At 35.2% G+C, this 13,941-nt stretch overlaps 1 protein-coding gene across 2 annotated transcripts in view; it reads right to left on the bottom strand.

Annotated features, from left to right (window-relative positions):
* The window catches only part of LOC110374395 (CD151 antigen), a 139,968-nt gene that overhangs the window by 84,115 nt on the left and 41,912 nt on the right, over positions 1–13,941 (bottom strand). For both annotated transcript variants that reach the window (XM_049841047.2, XM_049841046.2), the window contains exon 2: positions 10,132–10,191. The gene's annotated coding sequence lies outside the window, so the exon portion shown is untranslated. The remainder of the gene's footprint in view (positions 1–10,131; positions 10,192–13,941) is intronic.

A 13,941-nucleotide genomic window follows, 5' to 3' on the forward strand; every position in this document is an offset into this window, starting at 1 on the left:
ATGGTTGGGAAAAAGGCTCGGAGGATGATGATGATACCCTGATTGTAGAATGACCACACAAGAAGTTCTAGTTCTAATGAAAACACATGATTCTTTCGTGAATGGTTTTTCACACAAAATTATGTCATTCAGTTTCAAGATAAGATCCCCCAATAGACCGAGACACAACAAAAAGGTTTGCCTGAATAATATTTATAGGTTTGTTAGTCGTTCCAAACAATTTGCCGCTCAGTTACGCCGCCTCCGTATAATTTGTCAGCTGGATGCACTTTTACACTGTTGCCAAATGATTAAAGCCCCCATTAAATGAAGTAAAGAAAAATAGTCTTTAGGAAAGTTTTACTTCAGTTTCAATGAAACGTTGTTGTGGCGTTTTTATCTCGAGATTATAAAGAGTTTAATATTTTTATTTACTAAGTAGTATTTCCAGGAATTAATTATATAAAGTATTTTTGAGAGGGTCTTCTTTAAAACAAATAAGTGTGGGTATAATAAAAAGATGAGCTAATTAGCCTACATAAAATTGTATTCATTCATTCATTCAGAATATTCTAATGAGTAAAATTACATTTCCCAGCTTCATTCCGCTGTAAGACTAAGCCATTTTGCCGTCTCAAATTTCCTTAAAGAGCATTCGCCCGCAAAGATATAAAAACGTGCAGGATTAGTACAAGTTCGTAGTTGGCAAAGCCAAAGCCCCGGTTGCTATATTTAGAACTAAGCTGGAAATTAAAAGAAAAACATAGGGTAAACACAGTTTAAACATCTTCTTTTGGAAAGAGTTGTGAAGCTACGTACTAACTTGCGTAACAATGTCACTCACACACGCATGTGCTCGATGCACGACACTCAGTATTGACAGCACCGGTAGCGTCAGTAAAAGCTCGTTGATGCACATGCGTGTGTGAGTGACATTTTTACGAACGTTAGTAGGTACCTTTATAACTGAACATCTTTATTCTATGGTCCTTATCGATGTCACCAGGTTCTGGAAGTTTCTAGAACATTCTAGAGGGAGAACTCTCTGTCAGTGCGAAGTACATTGTTATGATCGTAATGTTTCGGAGCTTATTGCGAGTCGTGCTTCCAGCGATACTGGCGCGACTTTAGAACGTGTGCAGATGTTACGAATTGTTATTGTCACGTTGAATTATTGGAGCGAAAGATGTGTGTAGGAAACTTTGGAATTTATTGTTGTAAATAAAAGTGTGGAGGTATCATGTATCATGCAATTAAATGTGACACGAATCTTTCTCCATTTGGACATATAAAATGATGACTAACATAGAGAAGTGCTATGTTCTAAATTCATTCATAACTTATGTAAATCACGTTTGAACCCTCTCAGACGCAAATAGAAAGGGTACAACGGTAATATTAAGTCTCAAGATAATTTCAAGGTCGCGAGAAATTTACGCTTCTACTGGTTTCTTGAGCCTCCAAATTCCTTAAGAACCGTAAATCGGATTAATTATAAGAATTCATTCGATGAACACTTTACTAATTTTCCATTTTAGAAGAATATTAACAGAATGGCTTTCTCGGTTTCAATTGCGAAAAAAACTGTGGCTGATTGAAATTTTACTGGAGATAATTAATATTCTTTATGTTAAGGCGTTTTCTTTGCGAAACTCTGAGAGCATTATCCTTCCTTTAAAACTTTATTCTTTATATCAAAGGAATAACGGTTTCAGTACATAAGTCTTAGTTCATCCTTTTTATTGTAAAAAGTAGAAACAACTTTCTTGTCGTGCCTTTTGTATTTTGTACGTCTCTTTAAAAATTATCTTTGAACCTACCAATGCTCTGCTAACCCTTATCCTAATTGAACAATCTTCTATACGTTTTTTATTACCCAAATTGTTAAAAGTGGCTCATGATACGCGATACGGCGCAAGATATTAGCGGGCTAACAATATTATCTAATTGAATTGTGGCACGGATCAATAACTGCGGTAAATTAAGGCCTGACCATCGGTCCAGCCAATCAGCGAAACTCACTGACCTTTATATAAAATGGAACAGTTCAATGAGCTAATTGGCATTATATCATTAGGATATACTTCGAGCATCCTTACACAGGAACCTTAAATGTAAAATCTTTCCCTTTCATTAAGGAATTTTAATTTTATTTTCAAACATATGTACACATTCTATAAAGAAACTTTTAAACTACTTATACTTACTATATACTTTTAAATAATAAAATACTATACACAAAAATATTATCTTGTGTATTTAAAAGAACATTAATTAGGCTACGAAGTATTCTTCCGCATCACTGTCCTCCGTAAAGTAGGTCCGCAATTACAATTATTCATAGTCGTCCAGATAAAATTATATTTTCTACTCTTATGGAAAAAAGGTACAAAACTGTATTCAAACGAAAATTCGCATAGCTTCTGGTTTGTGGTATAAACAAAAATATATTATGGGTAAGAGAACTCCTACATCATCAAATGCGTTTACCACACAATTCATTGAATCGCAAATTATTGTGCAAATGGTTATTGAAGAGAGAAATATTACGTCTTCATTAGAGCAGATGGTAGCCGAATCAATATCATACAGTCCTTAATGTCAAAAGATAGGTTAGATATTGCGATTGATCGAAATAAATACATTTTATTTAGGATCCTTAACTTCAGACAATCTCTGAAACTAAATTCAGATCTGTGATCAGGCGGTCACATCTGAAAATATCAACTGAAGTTAAAATTTTCATCCTTGAACTAGATACAGGTAAATGTCATGCTATAATTCTTTGGAGCACGGCAAGAAGTACCCAAATAAAAAATATCAAGTCCCGAGTGAGACACGTTTCACTCAAAATAAAGAGATGACCTATAATAAAAACCTGAGGTCATTGAAGACAAGTGACCTTGCTTTTAAAACCCCGAGTTTTCATAGTTATTGGGACGATTAAATGGGTTAGCCTTGAGAGAATAACGCGATAAAGAATTTGCAAGGATGTGTCCAGCCAGTTGGAAAATTGTCGCTGGAAAACCGATATCGTTAAAGTTAACTCAAGTATACTTGTGCAGTGTGCAGATATTGTGTTCCAGGCAAAATATGTGTTTTGCTCAATAATATGTATTTAGAGGTAAAATAAGATTGATTACGAACCTCTTTGAATTCTCTGTGTATCTTAGTTTTAGCATAACTTTATAATAGATTGAACTTTATGATAGAACTTGATAAGAGATTTTATTAAAAAGTTTCCAAAATTGCCATGATCAAATCAGTTCGAGAGTAAGTAAAGCCTCTTTATCAACATCATTACTTTGAGTATTTATTTTCCTTCTTTTTGTTCGATAAGTCTTCTCAACAAATCGTAAGATGATCATTCTTTCTTACATAAAACTTAATCCTTTTATGTTTTCCTCTCTCTAGGTAGATATTCGTCAAACAATGCTGGAATACTTACAACAACAGACGAGCAGGATAAACAATAATCCCTCTGAGATTTATCTCGCTCCATAAACTTCGAGAAAATTGATTCTCTATCTATTTCGGATTTGTGACATTTTGAGTGATTTGAAAAAAAGTAGAATTGGAGTTGATACTCTGGGGTATATCCGTTTGACTATTCTATTATACGTCAAACAATGCTAACTCACGAGCACTAATACAAAAGTCTCTCTCTTTATTCTATCGCGGGCAAACCTGTAAACCGATTTAGATAAACGTAAATTGAGATAGATTTCATATTTTTTCCGGGAGTAAATAAAATACCAGGCGAGTGAAAACTGCGGCAAACACCTAGTTAATAAACACAAAATAATATTTATGACGTTCTGATCGCGGTCGACCAAAGTCAAACAAATGAGGGAGAAATAGGGGTGGACGCCAACGATAAGTCCGTTAGTGTACAGAAATTATTAACTGGCCAGTAGTCATATTTACATATTGTGCTAAATCGTGGTTTCGTATTTATGATAATCCTGATACACACACATATTTATTGAATAAAAAGTGGAGACTTGATCTTAGAATCTTATTTCAATAAAAACTATGGCAAGAAAAAACGACCAACTTGAAATTGCGTTTATCTTCATCTATGGTTTTGTATGAATCTATTTAGAATCTATTTAGATTCATACAAAACCATAGATGAAGATAAACGCAATTTCAAGTTGTTCAATGAAAGCAATAAAGCATTGGACGACAAAAACTGGACCATCCGGGATAGTCACCATCACCACACTATGAAATTGCGGTACATAGATATTTGTGGTGAAAAAACGGGAAAAAATAATACGCACTGTGGCTTATAAATCTTTTGGAGTGAGATAAGGGGAAACGAATAGTAGCTAGTGTCACGCTGAATTGTTTTACAGCCAGAAAATGGGCATGTTTATGTTTCGGAATTACTATAAATATCAGACCCGAGATAGGGCCTCTTTGTTCAGACATTTGTCACGAACACGCATTGAAAATGTTTCAGATAGAATAATGTTGCTTTATTTATTGTGTTTTTAGGTTAGTTAGAGTGCTTTTAAATGTAGGATTTACTCGACTAGTTTATAACTCGGGCTTTGGAACAAGCCATGTGTTTTATTATGATTCGGCAACAACTTTTGATCCTATAAAAGCCTCTATGAAAAAAGCTCTAACTAAAACAAAAATTAAATGTAAATGAAAAATAAATGTAAAAAGCTTTGAACTACTACTGAGCGTTACTTTGCTCAATTAACGGCTCAAAAAGCTTTTACTTTACACTGTATTTTTAATTTTCATTTCATACAACATTTTAGACAGTTATTCGTAAATAAAAGAAAGGCGCGTTAATTGAATTCATTAAGAAGTCAAAAAATATGAGAATTCTAATTAATAAAGTGTGATTTGCATTTACATTTGTAAACAAGAACCATAAAACAACAGCCAAATACTCCCTATACAATTCATCAAACGAAATGACTACTAAATAAAATTTGGGACGAGAAATTAAATTATTCGAATTTTTATAACAAGCGGATATGGATGAAAAGAGGGGCGGGAGTAAACAATAGCTTTGTGAGCCTTATGAATAGTCGCCGAGTGTTGAAAGAATAATTGGCTCTTTTGTTTTAGCCCCGGACATATCTATCCATCAATACGTAGACGTGTTTCAATCTCTGTCGGCTTTTGTTTTAATTTATCCCGTTTGAATATTAAACCGGCTTGACAGGAGTTGCTGAGTGCACAGTTTAATATTTTTTTACATTTCAAACAAAGCTGTCGTAGCTTTTTGTTACAGGATAAAAAATCATTTTCAATTTTGTATACCCTTTTCTGCACTCGTCGTCGGGGTCGTTTAGGCTGAAAACAATCAAATTGAATTGAATCTCTTTTATGCCACAAAAAATCACGAATAAAATGAAGTGCACAAACTTTCTGTTCATGTAAACAGATGTTTGTACATATTTTTATAAGTACATATTTTGTGCTACTGCGCGGAAAAACTTTTATTATAGGGAACTTTATTTTATTCAGTTTATTATGTGCTTATTCTAAAACTATAAGACGCGCCGTCTCTAAAAAAGGCTAAAAGAAAATAAAAAAAACATTCGTGCTCTCGAAATAGGTTTTATATGTATAATAGACAAGTATTTGGACGCAGTAGCGTGCGCATAAAATTTTACTATCGGTAGACGGCATAAATACACATTAGGTTGCGCAAACTGTTCGTGTCAGCCTTTAACCTTTGGTCCCTTAGTGGAACACAGAGATGTCTTCGCATGGGGAACGTCAGCGGGGACTCTGGTCGGTTTACGGCCCGTCTCGACCTAACAAGATTCCCGTCGCTCGTTACACCAATTTATTACGCCCTTAGAAGGGATTTATACTTTTTGCGGTAGTTTCTCTTGGGCCGCTGTCCGCAGCACGCGCACTGGATATGTAACGTATTATCTTAGAGAGTAGCTCATTTTGTGTCTGGCAGATGTGGGCGGCATCTGGCTGATGTCTTGTGTCCGACGGTTTTACTCGACACCCGTTTAGGGTGGCAACTAAAAAGCGGTGACGTCATACTGTTAGCTTAGCCAGTCGGGATTAGTTGGGTGTATTTATATGTGGAAGTTTTGTTCAGACGGAATACAGATGATTTATTTTTAGCAAAATATAACTTACAGAACATTTCTTGGGAGAAAATTTAATTAATGTTGCTGAAAATATTTAGGTCAGAACTCAGTCTGAATCTAAAGTTATGAAAAGAACAAATATTTTCTTACAAGTTATATCTAGGTGGTATCTATTTTTAAACAATACAATATTATACAGTAATTAAAATCAGGGTTATTGTAGAACGAGTAGAGCGGTGGACAGCTATGAAGTACAAGGGGAAAGTTTTTCAGTGGTTTCAGGAAGTTGGCGACGCGCCACGACGGGACTTGTCGCGCGCCGCCCCAGGGTTGTCATATCCGAAAAAGACAAAAACGCACATGAATTGTTGCACAGGCAAAAATAGAATGGAGAAGCACGAGCACGTATTTTTTTGAGAAAATAGGCACTTCGTTTTAACGGCTTTTGTATTTTACAGCTAAGAAATGATACTGAGCCGTTTGTAAAATTGAACAATTTGGCTGAAAAATTGTAACACGCTTCAGATGACGTCGACGCAATATTTAATATTAACTTTTCCTGAACTCATAATTGCTTTAATATCGAGCAACGTAATATACGGTAACATTTTTCCATGACTGCGAAATGAAATATAGCAGGCACTTGTGTATGCAAGGCTTGTTCCACCAGCATCTGGTACTCGAAACAGATTGAGTAATTAGCATAATCCTGACATTTTTGATACACGGCCTCGGGTTAAAGTGGAAACTAGAGCGCAGCGAAGTGCGCGCTGACAACCCTAGCGTGACGAGGCGATATCTCGCCTGGTGACGTCACGGGGTAATATGCTATGGAATACAAATAAGGATTTATTCACTGCACGATAAAGTAAATTAATTATAACAGTAAATGCTTTATTGGGCACTACGGAACTTTCGGAGGAAACTGGGATCAGAGTTCCGAACAGCGAATAAAATAATCATGCAAGGCACAATGCGTTGAAGCAACATGAAATTTCATTGTAAAACAGACGATTTAAACGTTGGAGTTTAGCGTTAATAAATGAAATGTTACACGACTTTAACGGCGGGGTTTATAAAACCTTTTTTCGGGGAAATTTTTACCATGCGTCATCAACACTCCGAAGCCATTAACGATAACTGTTTATGTGAAATAAAATACTTATAAAAACATTGTGGTTTTGTATTGTCGCGCAAAAACGCGATCCCTCCGGAAAGGCACCACATGACGTCTCCTGCCTTTGTCTAGTCCCTTTGTAACAATTTCGGTGCATTACAGTTACAAGGTTTTTGTAAGAATATATTATTTATGATATTTTCTTTTGGTTTTGTTAGCCAACTTGTATTTGATATAACGGCTAAATGGTCTATTGTCCTTTTATATAACTTAAGGAAGTATGTGAGTTCTTTGATATGATTTGAGTTTTTTATTTTGTCGTATTTCAGATATTTTCTTAAATGGAGATTTATCTAGATTCGTTGAGTTTGACTCCATTAAAGAGAGACAGGTGTTAAAACAAGGAGTCATATTTTAAATTTGTGCCTAATATAAAGTATTTATGAAGAAACTCTCATTCTCAGATTTTTCACGATTGAATTTCTGAAATATACTTAATGGGATTTCCAGTACAAACATTTAGGTAACTCCTCTGATAAATTGAATAGGATAATACTTTATTCAGTTAATGTCAAGTAACAAGTTTTATAGTTATCGTAAAACGATATCAAAATGAATAAGAATGGCTATAAAATAACCGTTATTGGGGACGAAGAAAAACGATTATAGTTTTGAACTTATATTGGGACGAAAATTGTTCAAGGTGCTCCAGTATCTAGAAACGTAATTTCCTTCACCTAAACGACATTCAAAAAGGTAACTTTCGCGGAAAGGCCTCAAAGATTCCTCATTCTGAATACGTCGACGTTTTACCGGAAATTAGGGTCTCTTACTGTAGATTGCTCAAAGTGATAACAAGCGAAAGGTTACTGCTTGTTGAATCGAATGAGGTTGGAAATAATTTACGTACCAGCCTTGTGTTGTTATATTTTTTTTCTTAAAAGGAAAAAGAATTGCTTTTATCCTTTGTTGAGTGGGTTGTAACGCTTACAAAAAGGTTGGATCTACGCTATTAATGTGTTATCTCACTTTAATCGCATTGAACAAAATATTTGTTTTTAACTTTTAGAAGAATAACAAATTAATTCTTGGAAATTGTATCAGACTCAAAAAAATTATATGGTAGCGTAAAAATTGAAAATATTTTTTTTGTGTTTGGATTATTTTATCTATATTTTTTACATATGTATACTTTGATATGAGAGACGATACAGGATGATGTTCTTTTGTAGTCGCTTATAATGAAGAAGACGATACTTATTTCTAAATATAAATTTCTACCATGAAAACCACATCAATGAATTCCCCATATCTTTTCGTAAATCATATGGCAAGGAAAACTCATGTACCATTCGAGTAAGCCTACACATTTGTTATAATTAAATGCTCTGTAATGTGCTGAGAACCTGTCAGCATGAATGTGAGTTACTGTTCCCTCGTTAACTTGCAATCAACCATTCTTCATTATAATAATTGTCAAAGCAACATTTAACAAAAATTATACAAAATAATAAATAAGTGAAAACCAAATAATGGTAAACATTTTCAATAAAGCTCGCAGTTAGGCAACTAAAATAAATTTCGATATACAGCGCGTTATAAATGACCCTACTTTCAACAAAGCCCTGAACACTGAGGAGTTTTTACAACAAAATTAACGTAAAGACAGGAAAGATTAATGAATTTATCCAGAGCGAAAGAAGCGTCACTTCCCTACTTCCGTAACGTCTAACACGGTAAGTAAATAAAACATCCTGTAGGTATAATCAATCGTTTTTTTCCTAAAGCAACACAATGCAGCGCTCGAACGAAAAAATGCCCTCTGAATAAATTGAGTAAGTCTTTTGTTTTCCTATAACTTCACTCACCCCTCTTCATTTTTTCGGGCTAATTAGCGGGCTGCTTGTACCGTGATTTCTGTCGAAAACCTTTGCATTTTCACAATGGTACCATCTTAATTGACCCGCCAAAGCGCCGCTAACACTCTCTACTTTATATTAATTTTCTCGGCAATTTTTCAACTTTTCGAATTTTCTCATTTTGCTTCGGGGATTATAAGTCATTTCTTTTTTGTAAAAGGACCTACAGACAACAGAACTTTTCCACAATATCGCTGCAGCGTTAAACTTTTATAAAACGTTTAACAGAGGCTTTCAGGCCCACAAGTTGGTGGTCCTTTTGAAGTAATCCCACATAATTTATTTATCGGTTTTGCGTCAGTATTTTTCGTTGAAATTACATTGCGTATCGCGCAAATGTGACCTTTTAAGCAATTATTGGTTACAGATAAAAATACATATAACTTATAGGCGCTTAATGAATAACTATATAGCTTCTCATTTCAATGATAACATCTATGTTTTTTAAAACTATGAATTAGTTTCGAACGGTTTCGAATTGGAAATATTAAGAAAATTTCGTCAAAAATAAACTTATCACATAAATCACAAAGGTACCGTACCTGCCACCGATTCTCAAAGTTCGTGACCGCAGAACACCTGGCGTGTTTCTAATAAGTCAGCAATTCGCTCGTTTGTATGAAGCCTGTGTGTGGCCTATATGCGGTCTGTGCGTGATCTAGTGCCTAGTCGGCCTAACGCCTATATCCGACACCCGGGCTCAGTAGGTACCTGTGTGCCGAACAATGGAGCAATGATCGTGAACGACAGAAGTTTTTTTGCACAATGCCTACTAGTAGTGTATAGACCGTAGGTGGCAGGCAGGTTTTACTTATGACACAGAAAAAAAATTTACAACAACAACATGTTTTTTTTTTATATTTCTAAGATTGTCATGTAAGTATTAAGAAATATTGTTTAGGCACAGTTAGAATTGATATACTCTGATATGCATGTTTTATTAAGTTTCTATGAGAGACAGCTTAACTAAATTACTTATAGACAGTGTGTTTCGCCATACTGTAAGTTAAAAGAAAATTGAGAAAAATCTTACCTTTTTCTTTTGGATGATTTTCCAATAACTGAGGTATGATACCAGGACTGGAATTCACTTCTGAAACAAAATGTAAGTTTTATAATATTACTCTGTTCCATATTCCGTAGTCTATCGGAATATACATAAAGTTACATAATACGTAGCACATCATATTTTTGTCTTCTATAAGAAAGGTTAAAGAAAATATTTAATCCATGTTTTAGACGTTTTAATGAGTTTAATCAAAGTAGCAAGTTCACGATTAAAAATGCTGAGTCAATTAAATAAGGCAACCAAAAATAAAGCACAACGAAACGGCTGTTCTAAAAAAGTATTACAGACAAAGTTCCAATAGTGCCATATTCTAAATTTAGAGAGCACAAAAATAGTCGAGTTTACATAATGACTGTCCCCGTCGTTTCATCACAGAGATCACAGTATGAAGTGTTGATAGCTCGATACGCAGTGAGAAGCTAATTTACTTAACTCCGCTATAACTTATAAAGTTCCTCCTTGTCCGAGCATAAAGAGTAGCACACTACACGATAAAAAGTCGGCCGACAGTTGGAGTGATGGTAGTTTTTTTTTTTAAGAAAATGTTGAATTCAATCATAGTTTATAGTCGGTCTGATATCAACGGTACTACAATATATTTCAGTACTGATTGATGAGCCCGATCAAAATGTCGGCCGACTAAAAATTTGAGTGTGCGTCTGCTTTTATACCGTCGTCACAGAGTTAGTATGTCCGAAGATTTTCACTCGAGAATTTGTGTCACAAATCAGACGTAATGCTGGGTATTATATTCGCGGTTTATTGAGCGTGAAATGTAGTTTATTGGCGATCGTAAGTTGACGGGATTGACCTTACTTTAGATGTTTTTTGTTGATGAATGGAAGACGATAGTGATAGCAAGTTTGCGGTTTTATGCGAAGATAGAGTGATGACAGGTGCAATTGTACTTACAAATAGATAGTTAATTTTGGTTAGAGTTGGCATTGATAATAGCTTTATAAGTATCAATATAAATTGCCTGCGTTTTCTATTTTAGGTGGTACCGTTACCTACCATCATTTGAATTCGTATCAAACCATTAAAGTTGCTCAAATCACATACAATCCTATATGGCCCTCATTATACCAACACACGAAAACCATAAAACCTTAAAACGAAACCAGTGATTTATATACGTCCTCCTACCCTACATAACATGTGTGACTGGCCTACAAAATCCTAGCGCCTCTATTTGACCGGTACCATTTGTAGTACTTAGCGTGAGCCAGACGCTCCTGACCGCAGGACTGGTACTGCCGCATCAGTAATCTTGCAGCTCACGTGTTTTGGTTTATCTCGGCCACTAGTTTTTGCCTGCTTTATATGTAGGTACTTACCTGACGTGTAGGTATGTGACTTTTACTAAAAAGAGGTTCGGACTAGGAAATGTGTTATAGAGGTTTTTTTACATTAAAGAGATGTAAACGGACCCCATCTTTTTCGTGCTTGATTTTTGCAGGAAAAAAGTCTGTGAGTTGACTGTCGCAGTGGTCGTTCAAGCATTCAACTGTTATTCAAAGAAATATTTCCCTATATAGTAAGCAAAAAAATACTGAATTGATTTTTTTATGTAAGAATTATATCAGAAACGCTTATCTCTCATAGCTCAAAGTTTGTACTATTTGAACTATCTTTTCCATTTGACGCGTCTTTTCCCAGTTAATTATGTTCATGTTTTGATTGAAGCAAACACACAAGATTTAAGTGCTGCCTACTGATCCAGAAAAGCCATTAGCGGTAAAGTTAAGCAGCATACACATTGCCATCTTTTACACATTGGTAAACACGAAGAAACTTTGAAAATGACGCAAACAACCTTCATGAAAGATGTGGTGAAGGAAACTATATACCTATCTAATAATGTAGACTTCTGCTTTGTGTTCGTTAAACCATATGCCAAAACAAGATCTGGTTTTTGCGTAACCGATATAAAACTGATGATGGCCCGTTCTCTTTAATATGGAGTTACTGTTCAAGCGAGTGGGTTAGCGGCACGTCGTAAATAAATTTATCTACGGCCATGTATCGAATGTTACGTTTATATTATGGACTATTGAGTGTCGAAGGATGTTGTGAAAAGTGATGCAAGGGACTCAGGTTTCGTTTAAATTTTTAACGACCCATCAAAAAGTGTTGATAGCAAGAGAATAGAGAGATTCAATTTGCATAATCGAAACTTGCATAATAAAGTCAATACGATAAATCAATATATTCTTAAGTAAATGAAAGTCGCTCAATTGTTTAATACATGAACAGGACCTGGACGGACTATGCAATTTTAAACCTCAAATAGATGCAACTCATCTGTAAAGTTCTATCTCTCTCAGCTGTTCAATACATAGACACGTTTTATCTTCCTCAATACAATATTTCAATTGTTATCGAGCTTACAGGTAACAAGGGGTTTCCTATCGGTTCGCAGATTGTAACAACGATGTTTGTGCTCGATACGAACAAACAACACAAACATTGCAGTGTACACAAGAAATGGCAGATTGCTGGCTGAGCAAAGAATAGTTTTCTATACTACTTATTTGTTTTACATTTATCTTTCTTTTGTAAGAATGATGTTTATTTTATTTTGTTTCATCCTCTAAAAGGCGTTGAATGAGAATCTTGGGTAAATACTGTTTGTAATTTGTTTTGCTGTTTAATTTTACAAAAAGGTTTTACTCGCTTGCGTGTCGATTTTATCTGCCTGTCAACAAGAGTCAAATATTCCGTTCCATTCTCCAAAAAAAATGCCTGATAAAAGCAACTTTATTCCGCACACTTTGTCAACTCTAATTAACGACTTCATAACTTAATTTTCCAGGTAGCGAGTACATTACATAAAAGTGAACTTTGACAATAAGCAAGGGTTGCCGGTAACCTCGGTTAATATCATCAGGTGGCGTTCTGCCAGTTCATCCACTTGGCACAATTGTGTCCCACTAGAGTTTGTGTTTAAACTTTTTCGTTTGCTGGTTAGGTAAGTAGTTTCTGCATGATTTCGTTTTGCTTGTTATTTTGGTTCGTTTCACTATCTGCATCACATTATTGTTTGATTAGTAGCTAGCCTAGCAAAGGAAGAAGCATCGTGTTTTAAAATGGCAAAGAAGAAAGAGCGAGAATTTTGATGCGGCAATTTTGCTTTCAGGTCCGCAGTTATTCATCCCCTATCCGCTTAAAATTAATTATTCAAAGACATTCATGTGGTTGCAACCTTATTCCTGGCTACAGACGATAAGCAGTAGATGCACTTTATTTTCTCTTACAGCACACATTGACCCACGGACGACGGAAACACCATTAACCCGATTAAAAGGACATTAAAAGAGAGAAAAACAGATACCATGTAACGAGATGGTTGCTTCGTTGATTTAACGCTCGTGCTGCTACTAATTAAGGGATCCTGGATCTGAAAAAAGTTGTATATATGTAGCGTCCTGAGGCTAGCTCGTTTGGTGCATGGCCCAATTTTATGAGACTTAAAAATATCGTCGACAAATTATTTTTTATTTTGTGAAAATGTGTTATGTGTCTAACCGCCTATTACCCTCCCAACTTAACGCGATAACGGCGTATATAAGAGATCTGTTCGAGTTATGTGAATGAATATGTGGTACTCAAGGGACGCTCGCCGCATCCATGTTTTATGAAGCTATCTCCGCTCAGATTATTTCAAAATGGTTCCCTGCCTCATGCTATATTGTTTCTTTATCCTAAGTTTACGGTACACCGGAGAAATATGCCTTATGATTTTATTTGCTGGTTTTGAGGTTCACATGATTG

The sequence above is a fragment of the Helicoverpa armigera genome, chromosome 10 (assembly GCF_030705265.1).
Source record: "Helicoverpa armigera isolate CAAS_96S chromosome 10, ASM3070526v1, whole genome shotgun sequence".
In the NCBI taxonomy this organism is placed as follows: domain Eukaryota; kingdom Metazoa; phylum Arthropoda; class Insecta; order Lepidoptera; family Noctuidae; genus Helicoverpa; species Helicoverpa armigera.